Here is a 21,723-nt window from a genome sequence, read left to right on the forward strand (position 1 = left end):
AAAAAAATTATCCTGAAAGGCAAATCTTGCACTTAAAGTATGGTGAAAACGTTTTGAGTCAGCCCTCATTTCTTTGTATTTTGAGCCAGACATTCTTATAATTGTTCTTGTGCAACGATTCTTCAGGCTTTCTGAAGGTCTGTCAAAGTTTTTCTTTGGAACTTATGCCTTACCACTTACAGTGGAATATAGGGCTGCTCGATTATGGCAAAAATGATAATCACGATTATTTTCACTGAAATTGAGATCACGATTATTTGACGATATTTATTTAACCCTTTAAGACCTACTATAGAACCAAGTCCACCAGAGCTTATATTATTTTTTTACATGCTGTAGTGCCATTTGTGGGAGCATTTCAAGTTGCTATACATCAATACAACTGTTATAGCCCATATTTTAATAATATGTATGCATTAAGTCCATAGTAATTACATAAATTGCAAAAAAGTGCAATAAACTACAAAAAAAATTGAAAATCGCTTTTGTTTTGTTTACATATATTTCTACTTGGAGAAATTTAAGAGGTTTATCCCTCAAAACTTTAAATACAATAAAGTTGCAAAAAATAGTTTACAACAACAGGAAATTTATTTTGAGTGTCTTCATAGTTTTATTTTGGAGATACAGCAATTTTTATATACTGCAGGAAAAACAAAAAACAATCCTATGATGCAAATTTGCAAAGAAAACAGCATGTGCATCATTTCACTGTGGGAAGTGTTACGAACAGCTGATAGTAACGGCAAAACGTGTTTCTGGAATATTATGTTTTTGTTCCTGCAAGCGCTTTTTATGCAATTTTTGCAAAGCTATATGTGGAACGAAACCATGACCGAGGACAAGCTGATGGCATCAGATGTAAGTACAACTCCTCCGGTTTCATATGCAAAACAAATTATTGCGCTAGCTTACACAGTTCAGGTTCTACAGGGATTTAACAATAGTTACGCAAAACGGAGCGTGCTGCTCTGACCGGATTTAAAGGGTTAACAATGACTTTAAAAAAATAATATAAAATAGTGTGCAACACCACTGAAGTTTTTTTTTTTTAAACTCTCTTTTCAACCAACGGCAGTCACTCTCCAAATAACTTCTGCTTAGCTTTCCGAGCTTCCCTCGGGTCCTCTTAATCAGCGGTCTCCAACCTTTTTTGCGCCACGGACGGTTTATGCCCGACAATATTTTCACGGACCGGCCTTTAAGGTGTCGCGGATAAATGAGGGAGGGGCTAATAATCGGCTCAGTCATTTTTAATGATCGTTGAAAGCCCAGATCGTAATCGTGATTAAAATTCGATTAATTGAGCAGCCCTAGTGGAATATTTTTTAAGCCACTTAACACTGACTTATGAATCATTCAAGCCTTAAAACGGGACCTAACTCAAGGGATGAACCAGTCCTGCGTCTAGACACACAGCGGTCAACTTAGCGAAGAACCAAATTAAAATTCTATTTTTATGCTGCAACTTCAGTGGTGTGGAACTGGTTTAGCTTTCGTCCGTCAGATACACAACAAAGCACTATTTTTGGTACAGCATGCTAGTGGGCCGTCGTTATTACCGTGTCTTTTGGAAAATACGGCACACTTAAAATCAATCATTTGATTTTTCTGAAAATCGACAGTGCCCCATATAATCCCGTGTGCCCTATGTATGAATTCTGGTTGTGTTTACTGACCTCGAAACGATTTTATGTGGTACACGGCGCTCGAAAATCTGTCAAATGTTTTAGTACGACTTTAGTACGACTTATACATATACATATGCATATACGTATATATACATATGCATATACGTATACATACATACACATATACATATGCATATACGTATACATACATACACATATATATACACGTATACATACATACACATATATATACACATACACACATATGTATGTATGTGTATGTATGTATATATATATATGTATGTATGTATGTATGTATGTATGTATGTATGTATGTGTATATATATATATAAATATATGTATGTGTATGTGTATATATATATATATATATATGTATGTGTATATATATATATATATATATATATGTATGTGTATATATATATATATATATATGTATGTGTATATATATATATATATATATACACACACACACACACACATACATACATCAGAGGTGGGACCAAGTCATTGTTTTGCAAGTCTCAAGTAAGTCTCAAGTCTTTATCCTCAAGTCAAGTCTCAAGTAATGTCAGGCAAGTCAGAGTCGAGTCTCAAGTCACTGGTGTAAAAGTCCGAGTCAAGTCACAAGTCTGAAACTTTGAATTTCAAGTCCTTTCGAGTCTTTAAAAAAAACAAACGAAAAAATAATGTTGCAGTTATATGCTAAATGTAAATATTAGACCATGTAATTTTAAAATCTGTGTTTTTCTCAACACATACAAAATAGTGAACTTAGAAAATATACACAAATTGTGAAATTGCACCTCTTTAAAATGCAGCTCAATTAAACTTAGCTCCAAGAATAATTTTCACCGACAGTTCTGAGATAAGCTGCATGTTATTCTTGGATGCGGTTGTAGGACCAGCTTTAAAATCGCATGACAAAAATATCATACACATTAAAAAAAACTGAATCACCAACGTAGCCTGGAAAACATTTGCTAGTTAGATGAAGTCAGCTATCTCATCTTAGCATATTTATATGCATATTTATAATTATACGGTTCTTGGAGTGAGTGCATACACTCATGAAGTTTAGTAACTTCCGGTCACTGCAACAAGCCCAGGTACAGTTTACCGACGGATGGGTGCAGGACCTTGAAATGCACCGTGTAGAACGAAAGACCATCGTACGTATCATAAGTTTACCAGTCTCACAAATCGTCTTCATAAATACACATTCGTTAACCGTTTATTAATATAACCTTTGAGCTCAACGGTAATTAATTAGTAGTGGAAATAATTTCTGGTAGCATCACAGAAATGTAGCAGTGACAATAATATTGTATGCTGTAATCGTACTGGGCAATTAGTGATACAAAAAACCTGTTTTATCCTGTGAATAAAAGTATATGTTTTTGTCAATGTACCATAATAACAGAAGCGAAACGCAATATTGTGTCAGGACAATTTACTATTTATGCACAATAAATAAAGGAGCATAGCGCGACAATTTCTGTTCAGCGCCAGACTTGCTTGTAACCTATATCACCAATTATGTTAAGAAAAATGACGCATTAACTACAACAGCAGACTGACCTTTGTGTAAATGCTTGGAGCAGACTAACCTGTGAGCTGGAGTGTTCTGGGACGTTATATTTGATCTTTGAATGGCTGCAATCCAGGCCACCCGTCGCGTTTTTGTTACTTCGGAAACATGGCTCGAACAATTTCTCTTCAACGACGTAATCCGATAACAACCGATCTCTTTACCCGTCGGCTTCCCGTGGCTGTCATGCGACCGGCTATTGCAGTTAATAATACAACAGCTTCTTGACATTTTTGTGTTTCTTTTTATCGCTGTTTAACTGATTTTAATTGAAAGCCTGCGTGCGCTAGTACCGCTTGCCACGAGTTCCCAGAATCCTTTGCGGTTCTACCCGTGAATGACGTCACATTTTCAATCTCCATATAATATGCATGTTAAATTTTATATTTGGGGTAAAATATCAAGTCTTTTCAAGTAAACCGGTTCAAGTCCAATTCAAGTCCCAAGTCATTGGTGTAAAAGTCCAAGTCAAGTCACAAGTCTTAGAACATTTTTTCAAGTCAAGTCTAAAGTCATAAAATTAATGACTCGAGTCTGACTCGAGTCCAAGTCATGTGACTCGAGTCCACACCTCTGATATACATACATACATACACATACATACATACATACATACACATATATACATACATATATACATACATATATATACACATACATATATATACATACATATATACATACATACACATACATACATACATACATACATACATATATACATACATACTAGAGCTGGGCGATATGAGATTTTTTCATATCACGATATGTTTTTTTAAATTTCAGGCAATAACGATATCTATCACGATATAAGCCAAATAACTATTTGTACGATTTAAATGTGCCGTTGCTCACAAGTAAAATGTGAAATAATCAGCAGCTTGTTTTTATTTAAATATTTATTTCCCATAATAAGTTCAACAGGGTAGATGTACTTAAGGAACATGAGACTTTTTCAGATAAATAAAGGCAAATATTGCAAACTACACAAAAGGCAGCCGCTAAAGCGTTTAAGTTTCAAAATAGAACAAACGAAACAGACTAAATTGTCAATTCCACTTAGAAACAAAATATTAATTCTAAAAATAAATCTTAGTTTGTTTTACAGAAGAACAGACAAAACTGACTAACTTTTGTCAATATCAAATAAACTGAGAACTAAAAGGAAATTCTCAATCTCTCCTTGTTGTATAGCTGAGCTTTTCAAACAGTTTTAACAGTTACTTTAGTCTGACAAAAGCCGAATGACGAATTAGCGCTTCCAGTCAGAGACTGAGGCTACGTCCACACGTACACGGGTATTTTTGAAAACGGAGATTTTCCGTTTTCGTTTTAAAAAATAATCCCGTCCACACATAAAGGCAGAAATGAAGGAAAACGCTGCTATGAACATGCCAAAGCAGCAGGTGGCGCTAGATTCCTAACCGTGTAGAAATGTTGGCCAATCAGAAGTCTAGAAGCCTCGGTGGGAAAAAGTAAACAAAGCTGGGGCATAGAAGCAGAACCGAGTCGTATGTGTGGAGGGACAGTAACTGTGTGTATATGTAAGCATTTAAACACTGCAGAGAGTAGAATTAACAGTAACAGTATTGTAGAAATTCATTTCACCGAAACAATAACGTGGCGCACAGTGTGACGCATGCACCAGTTTATTGTATTTCCAGACTTGCTTTCGGCACAATTTACAGTGCACGCTACTCTGTTTTTTGTCAGACTTGAAATAGCCGAAATACCTTCACACTACGGAACTTCTATGGCTCTTCCGTTCGACAATCTCTCCGGCATTGGAACCATCATCTGTTTTCTCTTCGGTCACGCTCGGTTGATTTTTCTAGTCGGCACACTCATTTCCTCCATTACCCGCTGGCTGCTTCCCAAACAAACACACGTGCGGCTTGGCACTTGTGCTGTACGTAACAAGTCACGCGACGTGACGCTGCGGCTGTGATTGGTTCGGCTCTGAGCTACTGAATTTGGATCGGCTGACCTTTTTTTTTTTTTTTTTTTTTTTTTTTTTTAAGAGAACAAGAGTGGCGAGGTCTATCGCGATAGCTTAATTTCTCTATCGAGTAAAAGTTATATCGCGATACATATCGTTATCGTTCTATCGCCCAGCTCTAATATATATATATATATATATATATATATATATATATATATATATATATATATATATATATACATACACACACATATATACATATACACATATATATACACACATATATACACATACACACACACACACACACACACATATATACACATACACACACATATATATACATACACACACATATATATATATATATATATATATATAGATATATATATATATATATATGTATATATTAAAATAAAATAAAACACCCATGATTGAAATGGAACAGCTGTGACCTTCAGGTAATGATTTCACATGGGTTGACACTGACAGTCAGGTGAAGACATTTGAATGACAGGGGCAAAATGGTGCATGACGGCCAACCAGTTAGGAGGTGGTTTCAACTGTCATCTCTGTCAACATGGGAACAAGAGCAGGATAAACGGAAAACTGTGTGTGAGAGAGTCTGTGTATGAAAGGAAGGTTAAGAGCGGGTAAGCGTGAGAGAATGCAAAAGGGGTTTTTGATGTGTTAATGGGGGGGATCCTGAAGCACATAACAGCTGTAGTGAACCAGTTGGAGATTTGTGTTAGTGAGCTACCACTAAAACAAACCTGCACATCATGGATACACATTGATAGTGACTGTATCTGGTTATGAAAGGAGAAGAAGTTGATGTAATTTAGAGGGATAATGCAGTTCTGTGGAAACATATCGAGAACGAAACATTTGTTTGTCTTTAAGAATCTGCTTGTGAGCATATTGTAGTCACTGTATGAAGAGACCTTTAACTCGTTTGTCTTAGCTCAAATCTTTTTTCTTTTTTTCTCCTCCCTGCCAGCTTGTACTGTATACAGTATCAAGCAACCAAGACACACACAAGAATGCAGTCATATCTATATGGTAAAATATTCAAATGCATCCCGAAGCACGTTGACACTAGAATTTCACTGTTTTTGTATAATGAGTCAAGGGCAGAAACAGAAGAATTTTAAGATCAAAGACAATAATGATGCTGAATGAGATGCTAAAAAGGAAGTTTCATTCACATCGAAGTAAAAAATTGATAAGACTAATGATCACAAGTTAATTACAACATTTCTTTAGTAATGTTGTAAGGTCATACGAGCAAAAAACCAATGTCCTTTTCAGAATGGCACATTCTTGACCTTACTCTATAGAACATTTTCTGCTTTGGAATTTTAATTTTTATAGGTTTTATGCAAAGGCAGGCTGATAATAACTTTGGCATAAAGACATTACTGTCAATATTTACAAAGCGAAAGAGGTGGAGTTTTTAGCGATTAACCCTCTTAGATATAAATTTCCAGGAGTTCCTTTCTCAAGGCACAAAATATTTAAATCAAGCACACACAATTATTAATTATTATTAATGTCTTTGACATACAATTGAGTTCTAGTTGCACTGACATTTGTCGGAAAAATAAAAAACAATTGACAAACTGCACCATTTCTTAGTTTGTGACTTTATGCCAAATTGTGCAGCTCTTGTCAGATTGGTTGTGTCATGCTGAAATCAAACAACAAAACACAACTTGTGTTAAACACTCACAAAACTAACCACATTCAAATGTGGCCCTTAGTCTCCATTTCTCCCACAAGAATTTTATCATGTCACACAATCTATGATATTTATGAAAACCAAGCTCTCCAAGCTATACGGCTCAAGAAGTTAGCCATAAAACCCAGATCTTATCTCATCATCAACATGTTAATTTGGGATTATATCGATATATACAAAATCAACTTCAGTAGCCTAATCTACAGATTACACCATATCCAGACAAGGATGAAATACTTTTGTAAAGGCCATTGCATTAAAGCTGAAAGTCTACACGTCAAGTACGTATTTGATTTAAAATCCTCTGATATGTAATGTTGTTATGTACAGAGGCAAAATTACAAAATTGTGTTATTGTCCAAAATACTTACCATATCGGCCACAGTATGTATGGTACCTTGGAAATATGTACACAAGAGAATCCTGTTTAAAAGACAAAGTACTGACATGATAAAAGCTCAGTCTCAGATAAAAGCTGAACATATTCTTCACAAAGGTTATAGCTACATAAAAACTATTTATTCTCTTATTTTTGGAAGCTTTCTCTCTCAACTTTAAGTGCCTAAGACATTTGCACACCAGTGTATGGTATACTGGACACACAAACGCAGCTCAGTGTCCAGACAGCCAGCCATGTGCCAAATGTTTAATGAACATCGGCTGGCAGACTATCATGAGCAAACTCTGGCCCACACTGTTTGATGATTAGCTACAACCCATGAGGAAACACATCCACACCCACACACAAACACACGCTTTGAATCAATAGCTGTACAGAAAAAAAGACACACTCTGCATATGCAGAGCTAATAACGGACCTAGTCTCAAAACGCACAAGAAAATAAAATACATGAAATAAAATAAATGTTTCAAATTCTTTGTTTCTTTATTATTATTAATTTTTTAACTTTCAAATTAACATCACTTATTGCTTTAATTCCTAACATCTGTTTATTCCCTCTTTCTTATAATTGCTGTCTTTGATATCTCAATTTTCTCTCCCTCCTGACCATCACATTTTCAAATTTCTTTTCTTTTATTTCTGAAGACTATTTGTGCCTTTCCAATCCATTGTCATTATTTTTCTTATGGCAGACAGCTACAAGTCAACTGTGACAGCCAAACAAAGAGGCTTTATTTTTCAGCAAAGAAAAAGTAATCTCTTTTGCACTGAGAAATAATAACAGGAAAAAGGACTCTCACATACAAATGGGGCTGGGTTGCAAAATGGGCCATTTACAAGTCATTCATTGATTTAATTTGTAATTCATATTAGCACCAAGTCAACTTCAGAGCCAATGTGCAATTATGGCCTAATATCAATTAAATAACTATAGTTTAAACTAGAACAAGAGCCCACAGTAACAGCTTTGTGAAGCTGTACTTGCAAATGTCAAGACAGTAAAATACTCAAAATGGCAATCTACTTAAAATGTTGTTTATTATCACAAATCATAAGCCACACAGCTAAGAACAATAAGAACATCACTGGTTTTTCAGGTATTTGGTTAAACTAGACTACTAAACTGGACAGATTTCACACTACATCGACAAAATTGTTGGGCTGACTAATGTCTCAGTCTCTTAACTTTTAATTTCAGGGTTTTTTTAGTCCCATTGCAACAGCTGTATAAAATCAAGTAATTCACCATGCAGAATGACTTCACAAACATTTGTGAAACAATGGATTGTTCTAAAAAGCTCAAAGAGTTGGAGCATGGTACCCTAACGGGATTTCACTGTTGCAAGTCAGCTCATGATATTTCTTCCATCCTAGATATTCTGCGATCAACTGTAAGTGGCATTATTGCAAAGTGAAACCATTGAGCCAAAGAACCAGAGGATCTATTTTTTTTTTAATTTCCATTTTTCATTCTATCAATAAGCAGTGTATCACTTGTTTTCACTAACACGTATGTGGTCATCAACCTAGCTGCTGACAGCACGATATCAAAGCTCCCCTAACATGCACACAACATGAGCAAACTTCAAGTGTAACAAAACAAAGAGAGGACATTTCAGTATTACATGATATGTATATATTTTTGGGGGGCACTTTTAAAGTATACCATGGAAAATCTTCCACAACAACTCTTTGTGACACCACTTTTAAGTTAAAAGTTTGGGCATTTCACTGGACAGACACAATACTTTTAAAAATGAAGGAATACTGTTGTAGAAACAACCATAGAGTGGATAGAGTGGGCTTTGCTTATATTGACTGCAGGTCAAACAATAAGACACTGTAACAAAATTTTTTGTTCCCCTGTATGGCATGGTAAATGGTAAATGGCCTGTATTTATATAGCGCTTTTCTAGTCCCTAAGGACCCCAAAGCGCTTTACATATCCAGTCATCCACCCATTCACGCACACATTCACACACTGGTGATGGCAAGCTACATTGTAGCCACAGCCACCCTGGGGCCTGTTCTTCGTACCGCGCTAAGTGAGTTAGCTGGATGAGATTGTTGACGATTTCGCGTGATCCTGGATCGTTCGGTTCCCCGAAGCCCATCCGGGACTTGCTGTCATAGCAGAGCCGTAAGCGTAAACCTGCTGGGGAGCAGGTTTACTTTATGTAAACAGGATTAGATCGCGGCCACGCAGGTATGTCCGCGTCATTCATACGAAAGCAACAGCGATATTCCACCACTGTTTCACCATAAATAAATAACATCAATGTAACTAAAGATAATGCAGCACTTGATCCTTTTATTGATGTCACACAGATACATACAGGTCATTCCCTAAAAAAGGGAAATGTACTATTAACATTCTATTACATGTATGTGATTATTACAGATGTAATTCATATTTCAGAGTAGCAATTGTAAATTACTTCGTGTAATCAAGATGAGAGACCACGGCTATAAAAGCGAAGGTGGATTTGGGAAGTCTGTCGCAGTCATATCCTGTCCGTATACGCGAGCCACCCATTGCGGAAGGTGCAAGATTGATAAGGAGAGTTTTCAGAATTCAGCGTATATTGCGGGACAGACAGGATCCTTTAGCTCAGCGCGACAGTGTGCTCATAGAGAGATATCGATTTTCCCGTGAGGGTATTATTCACTTAACCAACTTGTTGACGAGGGGGTGCAGGACCACCACCTGTCTTTTTTTGCTCTGCCCTTTTCTTGGTTGCTGTTATGAACAAACAAACAGATTATTCCAGGGTCTCTTTCCTAGAGACGAAAAGCAATATAAGTGATAAATATTACCATTCTGTAGAATATTCTTATATTTCACTTTTACTTGTTCCCATGTTCTAGTGGGTCCTGTTGTGGCTCTAATGTGAAAGGGGATATAATATAACATATTATAATATAATATAATGTAATATAATATTGGATAATATGGTGTGATATGATAAATCTACCCTACCGCCTACTGGTGTTGGCCAGAGGGGCCGATGGCGCGATATGGCAGCCTGGCTTCTGTCAGTCTGCCCCAGGGCAGCTGTGGCTACAACCGTAGCTTGCCTCCACCAGTGTGTGAATGTGAGAGTGAATGAATAGTGGCATTGTAAAGCGCTTTGGGTGCCTTGAAAAGCGCTATATAAATCCACTCCATTATTATTATTATTATTATTAAATTACTTACGAGTTTGATTTGTCAGCAACTTTCTGCCAGCCCTCTCTCCTTGCTTTTGCAGCCTTTGCAGTGTTCCCTTGCGTTTTAATTAAACTCTGAAACTCCTGAAATCCCTCAATCAAGAGTTCTTGCTCTGCTGCCGAAAAATACCGAGCGCGCTCCTTCGACATTTTCGCCGACCAATCAAAGGGTTGCCAATCAATGTTTCTACTATCGATGCGTAGCCCCTGTTGGGCCACCCAGTGATCTCACATTACTTCATCCAGCTATACTAATCGTCAACAACAGGTGTGTTCGGGGAACCGGAATAGCGAGCTCAGAGTTAGCGCGATGATTTGGTCTTGGATGTTTCATTTGATCTTGGATGTAATAAGCGACATACGAAGCACAGGGCCCTGGGGTGCACTGACAGAGGCGAGGCTGCCGGACACTGGCGCCACCGGGCCCTCTGACCACCACCAGTAGGCAACGGGTGAAGTGTCTTGCCCAAGGACACAACGACTGAGACTGTCCAAGCCGGGGCTCGAACCGGCAACCTTCCGATTACAAGGCGAACTCCCAACTCTTGAGAAATATTTAAGAAATATGCACTACAGTGTGCTAGGGCAATCTCACAATTTACAGAGTGCAAAAAAGACTGGAGAGGATGCTGATATGTGTGATTAAAAGCAGTAACTTTGATGCAATTGTATTGAGCATTTCTGCATTTGTGAAAATGTTTTATTAATGCCAATATTATGTCTTAAAACTACGCAAACTACCAATAAGCACAAGCGTGTCATAGTTTTGGTCTTTCCACTTATCAGTCATTAATCAAGTAGTGTGAGACATTTTCTTATCCCACTGATGGAGCTCAAAATACGTGAACCTTTAAATTAAACAAACACACTAGGGAACCCATTCATTACAACTTGAAATATAAGAAATGTGCTTGGTGTTGCATCATTGTTGCAAAGGATTGGGGGGGGATCAGATGACTTGATAACCTATGTGTGACAGAAACTCCCATAACTACAGTTTTAATTCATTCTTCATCATAAATCAATATTCCCCAGATGTTTTTGTACAGGGTGCCATGTGAATGATTTCACCCTAGTTACAAAATAAAATAAAATAAAAAGGTACACCAAACAGCTCTTTGGCTCTTTGTGTTACATATTCAGATAGGTAAATGATGAAATACGCTGCAAAATATCTTGAATACACGCTTGCTGGGTTTTCTTGATTTATACTCGTGTTTGACTGTGACTTATTTATTTAAAATTGTGCAAAGCCTCCCTGGTAGCCCAAGAACTTACAGAGAAACATGGTTAACAAATAGAGAAATAAAGATTCGAGGGGTTGCTAGGTGGGCAGAACAGATACTGCAACAGACGGATGCGGTGTGAATAGGAAGTGATTAGGTGGTTAGATAGTCTGCCTGGGTTACTTAAACCATCATAGCAGAATGTCCTGAGTTATCTAGCTTTAAGTGCCCACACTATGCTCTTTTCCACGCTGGTCTACTTTTATTTGCAGATTGACTAGATGAGGTTTATGACTTCATGTTAAAACAATATACGGTATACAAAGAACTCCTCTAAACTTAGGTGCTTTATATAAACAACAGAACAAGAACAAGTAAAACAATGGAAGTGATAATCAATCAAAATCAATACATTACAACAATACTTCCTTGCAGCAGTAAGGAAGCATTTTAATATAGAGTTTAAGAAATAAAAGAAAATCAAATAAATCAAGTAAAAATCAGGCGAGGCTTGCCATTAACAGCGCGTCTTAAGTAAAGATTCAAAAGAGTCACTGACTCGAGCCGTTCTATAGCTTTAGACCTTTGACTGCGAATGCACTTTCACCATAAAAAAATATTCTTCTCGTACCGTACACTGCTGCAGTACCCTTTTCACTCGCTGTATAAAAAGCTCCGTTTTAGCTCTCATCACCTCCTACCCAATAGCCCAGTAGGCTTTGCTTGGTCAGAGCTCTTCATCAATCTTTGTGTAGAAGACAAACCTCTCTTAGAACTGCTAAAAGAAAAAAAAGAAAAAACAACAACACAGCTCGACCGCACATTTGAAACATATTTAACGTGAGGGAGAGATTGAGAATCATTATCTTATATGTAAGACAATATCTGGCTTCATTTAAACAGCTTTCCTAACTTTGGAAAATAAAATGGAAGAATACATACATCCGGAAATATGCAAAGATTCACTGAACTGATGGTTTTTATTAGTGAAATGAATAATAAATTAAAACAAGCTCAGGATCAAAAAAATTCATCTCTTTTTTTTTTCTCAGATCAAAGTGAGAGTCATTAGGCTGCTGCACATCGCTGTCAAACATCGTCACACTTCACCCGTGTGAAGCTGACAAGAGACAGCTGAAGTGAAATATTATTTAAGTGAGTTAATGAAAAAAAATTGTGCGTTACCACAAATATGATAAAAGCTTCCCAATGAATGTTACACTCACGTTTCACCAAACCTGTGTTGGTATAAATTCTACACTATACGATGGCTCTCTGACCAGCGTAAGGAGAGTGAAAGTCAAAGAGTGACCGAGCAAGACAACAAATCGCTTCAGTCACATCACCTCACTTTGACCACAGTCTGCAGTTAAGTTATAACAACACCAAACACAGAACAAGAGCTCTTGGAGTAGTAGCGATTCCTCCAAACTGCTGAGAATTTGCTGGAAAACGAAACAGAGAACACAAAATGTAATCAAATTTATCAGCCCATTTCCACTAATATCCAATCCAGTTTTAGGCTTAACAAACCATTGATCTTGCTTCATAGTGCAACTATCTGTGATTCAGAATAACTAGCTTCTTCAGTTTGGGATTTATACATTTTAAAACTCAAAATAAAGAAAAGGGAGGAAACAAAAGTGCATAATATGAGCACTTGAAGTTCTGTGTTTTTGATAAGAACTGCTAATATTTATATAAAGTATTTCCATAATAAAACACAATGTTCTTTTTCTTCACGTGCATCTTCAACTGATTTTTGTTAAGTATTTCTATAGCGCCACCAACTTCCTCTCAATGTCCTAGAACAAAAAAAGGGGGGAAAAAGAAAAAAGAAAAGTGCATGTTCTCAACATCGACATCACTTCATAAATGTGAAATGTGATACAGCACATTTACTTTGAAAGCTATGTGATGGTGAGGGTTGAGCTGTGTTACAGATACATATTGTTAGGATTAGGCTTAACAGTGTTAGAAGTGATAGCACATTAAACACAGGTTTAATGAATGAATCAACTGTTACAACCATAAAATTGTCTGGTAACTTTTGCATTACTGTACACGACTAGCAGAAAGGATAATATAGCTAAAAAAAGGAGAAATATTTAGAATACCCCTAAATGACCTGAAACTTATCCTATAAAAGCACCATAGCATGGTTGCAGCCTTATCAGTTACACAGTATATAGGAATTCTCAGATCACCTAGCAGTAATCAATCACATTACTCTCTCGAGGTAAGAATTAAGTTGACTGAACATTTCAGTGGTGTGATCAGGCAAAGGAGTACAGTGGTTTCTATCTTCAAGCCTAAAAGCACTGCCTTTTACCCTGCTCTCAATAAATAAGATTGAAATAAACTACTTGTCTTGTGCACTTAACTGGAATTGAAGCTAGAACCGGTTCAGCATGCAATCTGGATATTTCATCCACAATTTGTCATCATGAGGTATATAAAAGATACATTCCTCTTTTATGTATGATATATGCTACAATATTTGAGATCTTTTCACTGTGGCACTTTCACTTCCCGTGTATTTAATGAGTTCCCATGAGAGATTGCTGCCCACACATTGTCACTCAATCAATATATATGTAGACAGATGTGTGTTTGTAGACAAAAGATACATAAATAATCGTATTTCCAATGGTTCAAAACAGCCTCAGCTGCATGCACAGCAGCATATATACATGAATAGTCACAGTGATCAGACGTTTAAGAGCCTACTTAAATCTTTTGCTTTTCTTAAATCCATATTGCAAATCAATAATTCATACAATGTAACAATATCAGCATGTAAAGTGTGTCTTCTAAGGTAAATAACAGCAACGAGTTAACAAAAGACAGAAGCACAATTAACAATATCGCTTAAGGAAACTGCATAGCCACTGCAGTTGTTCAAAAAGCTAAATCAAGGCCAGTAAGGCACCGTTTTGCCTTAACAATGTACAGCAGAATGGACAATCAACCTTGACAGAACTAGTAACTGCTGATGACAGGCAAGGGGAGTAATTGGGGAAAAAAGAAGAAACCATTATCTAATTAATCTGCTTTTAAGAGAATCTCTATTGCTGGCTGAGAAAGGAGGACGCAGAGCAAACTTACAGAGCAGCCTGCTGTAAAAGGTTATGCTATTCAAAATAGATTACATTGTTTACAGTACATACTGAAGCTCAGAATAACCTAACAGAGCCCTGGGTAGGTTTATTAGGTTGCTGGAAAAGAAAAAAGCAATTCTGATTACCTTTTTCAATTTTAAGGGCAGCCTATTATGATCGTCCACATTTTATGCCATACAGTTCGATGTTACACTGGCAGCTGATTATTTTAAACACTGCAAATGTATGTAAAAATACTGTTGTGAAGCAAAAGTCAAAATGCTAATTACTGCTTTTAATAGTATGACGGAAATACGATAGAAAAGACAGCATTGATTTCTTTACATGATGCTACATGGTGTAACCACTGGAGTATGACAATGCTGTTTAAAAAGAATCCTGTTTTGCTGTCACAACAAGCTGTGTATTCGACACCTCTTGAATCAGCTGTTTTGTCTGTGGCATCCCAAACGCATGGTGCCAAATGCAGAGCGCCCTCTGGTGGACAAGTTATGAAACGTCATTATTCATAACATGATTGAAGGGTGTTTCTCCTGTCTCTTCTTCACTTTTTTAAAATTCTCATTTATTGGGCATTAAAAATGCCAACACCAATATAATGGCAAATATCAATATGTCATGTTATACTCACAAGCACTGGATCCTGCCCTTTAGCAGGCTCCAAGATGTTTAAGAGATTTAAGAGATAAGAGGAAATAGGAAAGTAAATATAGGAAAACTGTTTATCTAATTAATTATTTTCATTCATAAGTAGTAGTTGGTCATTTTTCCACCATCTGTCAAATAATTGCAACAGCAGGCTGTGAGATTAACACCAGTCTTTTTAGTCCACATTCACCTGAAGTCACTTATCTGTATGGCATTGTAGAAAAAGTTTATTCCTTCTTCCAACAAAGATGACAGTCTTTCATGGTTCACAGCTTTTCATGGTTTAGGTCATTAGCTACTGTTTTCCTCCGCAAGCTTTACTTTGGTGGCAGACAGCAAATGACATCAACCTCACCCCTCGGTCTTCTATCTGAGAAAAAAAAAAAGTCTAACAAATTAGCTCTTGCTAAACAAAGACCTTTCAAATACAACTGTAATTAAGCAGCAAGACCTCATCAAAAACTAACAATAGGGTATGAATTATGAAGGTAGAAAAAAAAAGTAAATCGTCTGTAAATGCACTGTCAAAGGCTTTGGAAATGCTAGATAATTAAGAGTAGCTCCAGGGCGGTTCTTTCTTGCAAATCCTCAAATAATCAACACAGTAGCAACACAGCTACTTTGCTTGACTGGTTGGTTCACAAGACTGCCTATATGTAATAGTGAGTGGTAGCACAGGTCACCCATCTGCCATCTACTAATCATGAAGCTTATAGCCAACTAGGAAAGTTCTGATCTTCTGTTTATATAATTCATACACAACTAACTCTGCACCTCTGCACAACTAAACTGTAGATAACATTTACAGCAAGGTTTTTAGATGGCTTTGGTAACAGGAGAATCTGGACTAGCGATAAAAAAAAGCACTGCCTTTAAACAACAAAAAGGTTTTGTGTCACTTCTTGTCTCTTCACTTGTACGAACTCAGTACAAAGCTTACCAGTCTGCAACCCAAAGACCAACATGGTTGTAACTGAGTGGTGGCAGAAGAGAGGAGAAAACAGTTGATTGATAAGTAAAGCTGCCTATCTCAGGCTCTACTTGGCTCTGACAGGGACAAAACAGCAGTCTGCTGCGCCTGTCGCTGACATTTGTAATAAATCATTGGCAATTTCATCATTCAAGAGCGAGAGAAAGGCAGAAGGGAAGAGCGATTAAAAAAAAGAAAAAAAAGAATTAGACACCTGTCTTCTAACATTGTTTATTTCCTTTGTTTTTACTTTGAGCTCAGCATCCTTGTCCATTCCACTCTCTTTTAAACTTTCCATTTTGGTCAGCTACGCAGTACAGAACCATAAGGTCTGGACAGCTTTACTCAGAGGAATTGTGCTTTAACTCACCTTGAAGGGTCACTTCACACGAATTACACAAAGACATATTTTCCCCTTTACCTCTAGTGGTATCTAGCCATGCAGACAGTCTCACTTCTATCTGCTTGGATTTAAGATATCCGTCTCTAAGATTCGTGCTGCTCCATCAATACAGTGAAAGTGAATTTTGTGCTACTTGATCAAACTGACATCTTGACCCTTAAGATGTAAAATTAAGAGAAAGAAATGTATTTTAGGTGAAACAAAACACTGTTGGCACAGTAAGTGTAATGCTCAATTAGTTCTTGTGCTTACTGTTGTTATTTAAATTTAATTTGCTCCGGCAATCAGACAATCTCCCGCTACTGTTTTTCTGTCATTTGCTATTGTGTGATTGACAATTGTATATTCTTGATGACAATAACAGTGCTGAGAATACTCGATAGGCTTCCCCATTTATCTTTTTGATGCCTGCGTCTAAGGTTGGGAACACACTATATATCGGGCATTCATCAGTCCTTGGAAAAAAAATCGGTGAGATTAGTTTTCTGACACATATTCTTTGTCCATTTAAGTGGGAGCAAAAGAGGTTTGACCGCATTCTTGATGTGATATTATCAAATATTTTTAGCTCCAGGAAAAATATCTGCAGCTGTAACGTAGTATGAAATCAATGACAGGCTCTCAGAGCTTCAGCCATTAAGCACTTACACATCAAGGTATATTTATAAGGCAAAATGCAGCAACAAACATTTGTGAGAACCTACTTCCAACACTCTCTTCTGTAACACACTGCAACGTCTTTGTGTTCTCTATGTGTCACTTAAAAAAATGTTTCCCTTTTTTGCTTTTCACTACATTTCTAAGCATCAAAAACCATCTGAAGAGCCTTTGCATGGGGATTAGGCCTGGCATAGAACAGTATGGGGTGTAGTGTAACTAGCATACACAGAGCAACACAACAATATGAAACTTGGACAATCACCTACCCTGCCTTTATAAAAAATAAAAAAACTGTAGAGTTAAAAGCTCAAATTTATAATGCTGCTCGATGCTCATTTGAGAAACTAGAAAAACAGCTCAGGGTGTGAGCTGTTGAAAGGATTCCATAAAGAAATCCATCTGTTCTACATACACAAACAGTCTACAGGCAGAGTCACCACTTATTTTAGCTCTCAAAGTCTCTCTTGCTCTCCATCTAAATACCCGAGGCGTCTATCAACCACCTCTGAAAATTTGAAAAGGCTGAAAAGAGAGGTGAGTTGGTCTGTAATCATTGTTTGTTGATATTTATTTATCTCTGTTTGAATCTTCAAAGTGAATCACTTAAGCAGACTAAAGTGGATGTCAACTTCTTTACCCCCTTTCATCGAAGTATGATTCCTTCACAGTCTTGGGAACTGGGACAAAAGATAATGACTTATATTTAATAAAAAAGATGACATAAGTAAGATCCAAACCAGTCATCCACTGAGCCAGTGTGAACTGTCAATGTGTGAAGTCGAATTTGCACATGAAAAGCGACGTGGTTTAACGTTAAGCGTTTCATATTTGATTCCACTACAGTGCCAGGAGAAGATCAGAGACTTTTCTCTTTCCGTGATCTATTTTGGTGCTCATCATTTTCTCTTCTCCAACACCTGAGACAGATAATTATCCATTAAAAAGGGGAAAAGTGCAACATTTTGTCATTTCTTTCAAAGTAAGATGTTTTTAAATATGCCACGCCAGAGTGACAAGCTAGAAGGCCAATGATTACAGTAATTAATACAAAATTCTCATTAAGTCATCAGGAAGAGTTTCTTAGCACTCACGGGCTGTTCTGCATTTACTTTAGAGGGGGGGGAAAAGTTCTACTTGAAGTTGAATCCCATGAAATGTTCTCCATTCAAACTCGGGCAGACCCACGCTTCATTTATCCACAGTGTCTTCATGTGGCTATTTTTCACAAGCACCCATGAACTATTCTTTGCATGTTTCATGAAATGATATGAGATCATCTTTTTAGTTCTGCCCGTCTCTCATGTGCAGAGGCTTCGCATAATCGCTCACTTCCCTGATAAATCATGTCCCCTCTTGCTGTAGCCCAAACACCTTCCATTGTCAGAGCTCAGACTGAACCCGCTGCCGAGGCTGATGGATGATTTGCAAGCAGTCAGCCTCTTTCTAAAACCTTGTTAGATTGATAAGCCTTGTTCTTTAACCTTCTCACACTCACACTGAGCTCATGCAGGCTGGCCAGTCTAACACTTTCCCCTGTAATACAGGAAAAAGCACAGAAATAAGCAGAGCTGTCATCCAGGGACAACGTCAAGTCTATGTGTGCTAGTAAGTTGAATAATGGTTGTTAAAGTTTCCAATAGTTTAGTCTTAGACTCAGAACTGAAAACGCCAGTCTTATTCTCAAATACTTCATATAAGAACAGCTCACTCTGTGCTTTCCCCTCTTCCTCAAACAAACAAGAAGAATCCCTTTTAGCAAGAACTCAGTGTTCTTACCTCTACATTATGCCACAGCTGACAATGACATTTACTGCATGGCTCCTTCAGAGATTTGGACTACTTCCACAGTCAACTGGCTAATTTTCAAATACAGTCCAAATTTTTAAACGTGAGGTTGTTTCTATGACAACCTCACGTTGACCTCCAAACTTAATATTAGGGCGGGAAAAAAAAACCCCACTTCTTAGTGTGTGTATAAATTCAATAGAAAATAAGAGACAAACTGCCCTTTTGATCTCTTCTAGAAAAGAAATGGGCCTGTGCACAGCATGGCGCAGAAATGTTATTTCACCAGAATGAGATGTGTCAACAAAACATAAGCACTTAAAAATGATCTTTGAGCAATATTACTAGAGCTGACGTTAATTTTTAAAAAACAGTATCACGGCCATTGGTTCAGTAATATTAAATTGGTTTTGGTTATGTGCTGAGGATGATTAACGCACTATGACTAATCTACCTGCTCTGGACCAAAACCAAGGTGATAATACATTTCTTTCCCCTTAATAGTACTGAAAAGCATTATACAAAAACTGTACAAGTTAGTAACACTGAGATTGGAAAGAAAGTGTCTGGACAGGATATTGTAAAGAGTTACAACTTCTCTTATTGCATTATATCTTACACAATTATTTATCATTTGTCTATTGCCAGTGGACATAGCTGGAACCGCCACACATAAGGCTTCACATATGTTTATAAATCAGGAATCAGCATTTATTAATGTACAGCTACATTATACACTATCAATCATGAATATATTGTAGTGATTATACATGTGCGAAACATGAATGCTGTTTGTATTTATTCTTTTGAAGAAAATCAAACAAATGTTTCTCTTGAAAGCTCTGCTGTTTGTTGCAATGTTGTACTTCAGTGCGAGCAGACCTCAAATTGAGAATAAGGAGATGCATACAGCAGTAGAGCTGATGCAGTCAAATATACCCCAACATCTCTGCCTGTTTTAAGCACTAGCAGAAAATGAGCAATTTTCTGTTATTTTAGTTTGCAATTGTAAAGTTATACAGTATCAAAACAATTGTTATAAATAATTCCGCTTGGCTGGAGACGCTCCTGCACGCTGAATAAAATCTGTGTGTATGTGAACGCGTGCCAGCCTTTGTGGACAAACACAGATCTGTGAAATACATTTAGACGGTCTCTTTCCTCTTTGGTTGACATTGTAATTACCATTCAAACTAGCCAGGCTAATTACCTCCCTGTAAAGAAAAAATAATCAGGTTTGTGCACAAATCAAAACTAGCCACAGATGCCACGGCCTAAAAACCAAAACAATCATCAAGTCTACTGGGCATGATTATTATGTTTTCTATTTAATCAAAACTTGCATTAAGATTTAAAGTCATCAATTATTCTTTCAATGACTTTTCCAAAGATTATTATATAAATCTGTAAAGTATTCATTATATTCTGTCAATCATATTCTCTGTTGAATTTGTTATTGTTTAATTTGAACCCATATTCCCACAGGGCTCTAATGTGATTAATTAAGGATAATTAATATGGCCGATTTATAAAATATGTTTCACTGTCCCGTGAAATTTTTACTTCATTAGTTAAACTGGATGGAAATGATATGTCAAAAACATGAACTTTTCAGGCATTTTAATACTGATGTTTTAACATTAAAGTAACACATTTTAAGACTAACAGTGAAGGAGGTCAGGTAAAAAGTCTCATTTTCTTGATTTTCAAGTCAAGAATGCCAAATGCACTACTGTAAGTCTTTTTCTAACAACTAGAAATATGAAGAAAAGAACTGTAACCAGTATAATCAGTCATTCAATAAAAGTCAACAGTGACAGTTAAGCCAGATTTATATTACAGTCACTGGGTGTCCAAAATAAACGTAAAAAAATATAGTACATAAAAAATATCCAGGCTACACAACACTGAATGAGCAATGTCAGTCTTAAAAATAAATATTTTTGTCCATGCCCTTTGCCAGCCAGCAGCTATTTCCATTCCTTTACTCTTCCGCCCCGTATCTGCTTTATTGTGATGCTAAACAGTGAGTTTTGACATTCAGAAAGGCCCTGCCAAAGGACAGGCCAGTGGATGCAGTAGAGAAGAGAAGGCCTTAATGGGTTCAACTGGAATGGAAAGCATCTGTTAGTCTCCACAGGCTGGAGGAGAGAGAAATGTCAAGTATGGTTATTATAGAGCAGACACCAGCTCTAGGAATTTTCACCTGAATGAAAAACAGTCTCTGACAATGCGCATGCACGAGCTACATCTGCGCACATTAATGGCGCAGGGGTGGCGAAAAAAAAGCCACTCACGCCACGGTGCACATATAAAAAGTAATGTGTCATAGATTCACACACGAACATACAAAGCACATACATAACACTTAGT

The 21,723-nt window shown here is 37.0% G+C and overlaps 1 protein-coding gene across 6 annotated transcripts in view; it reads right to left on the reverse strand.

The window, feature by feature from the left end:
• LOC146583472 (protein diaphanous homolog 3-like) overlaps positions 1-21,723 on the reverse strand; it is a 170,647-nt gene that overhangs the window by 28,166 nt on the left and 120,758 nt on the right. The gene's annotated exons all lie outside the window — the stretch shown is intronic.

Source organism: Mchenga conophoros, linkage group LG1, assembly GCF_057382185.1.
Source record: "Mchenga conophoros isolate Kocher_MC1m ecotype Shallow Benthic linkage group LG1, M_conophoros_male_GT1.1, whole genome shotgun sequence".
Taxonomy (NCBI): Eukaryota; Metazoa; Chordata; class Actinopteri; order Cichliformes; family Cichlidae; genus Mchenga; species Mchenga conophoros.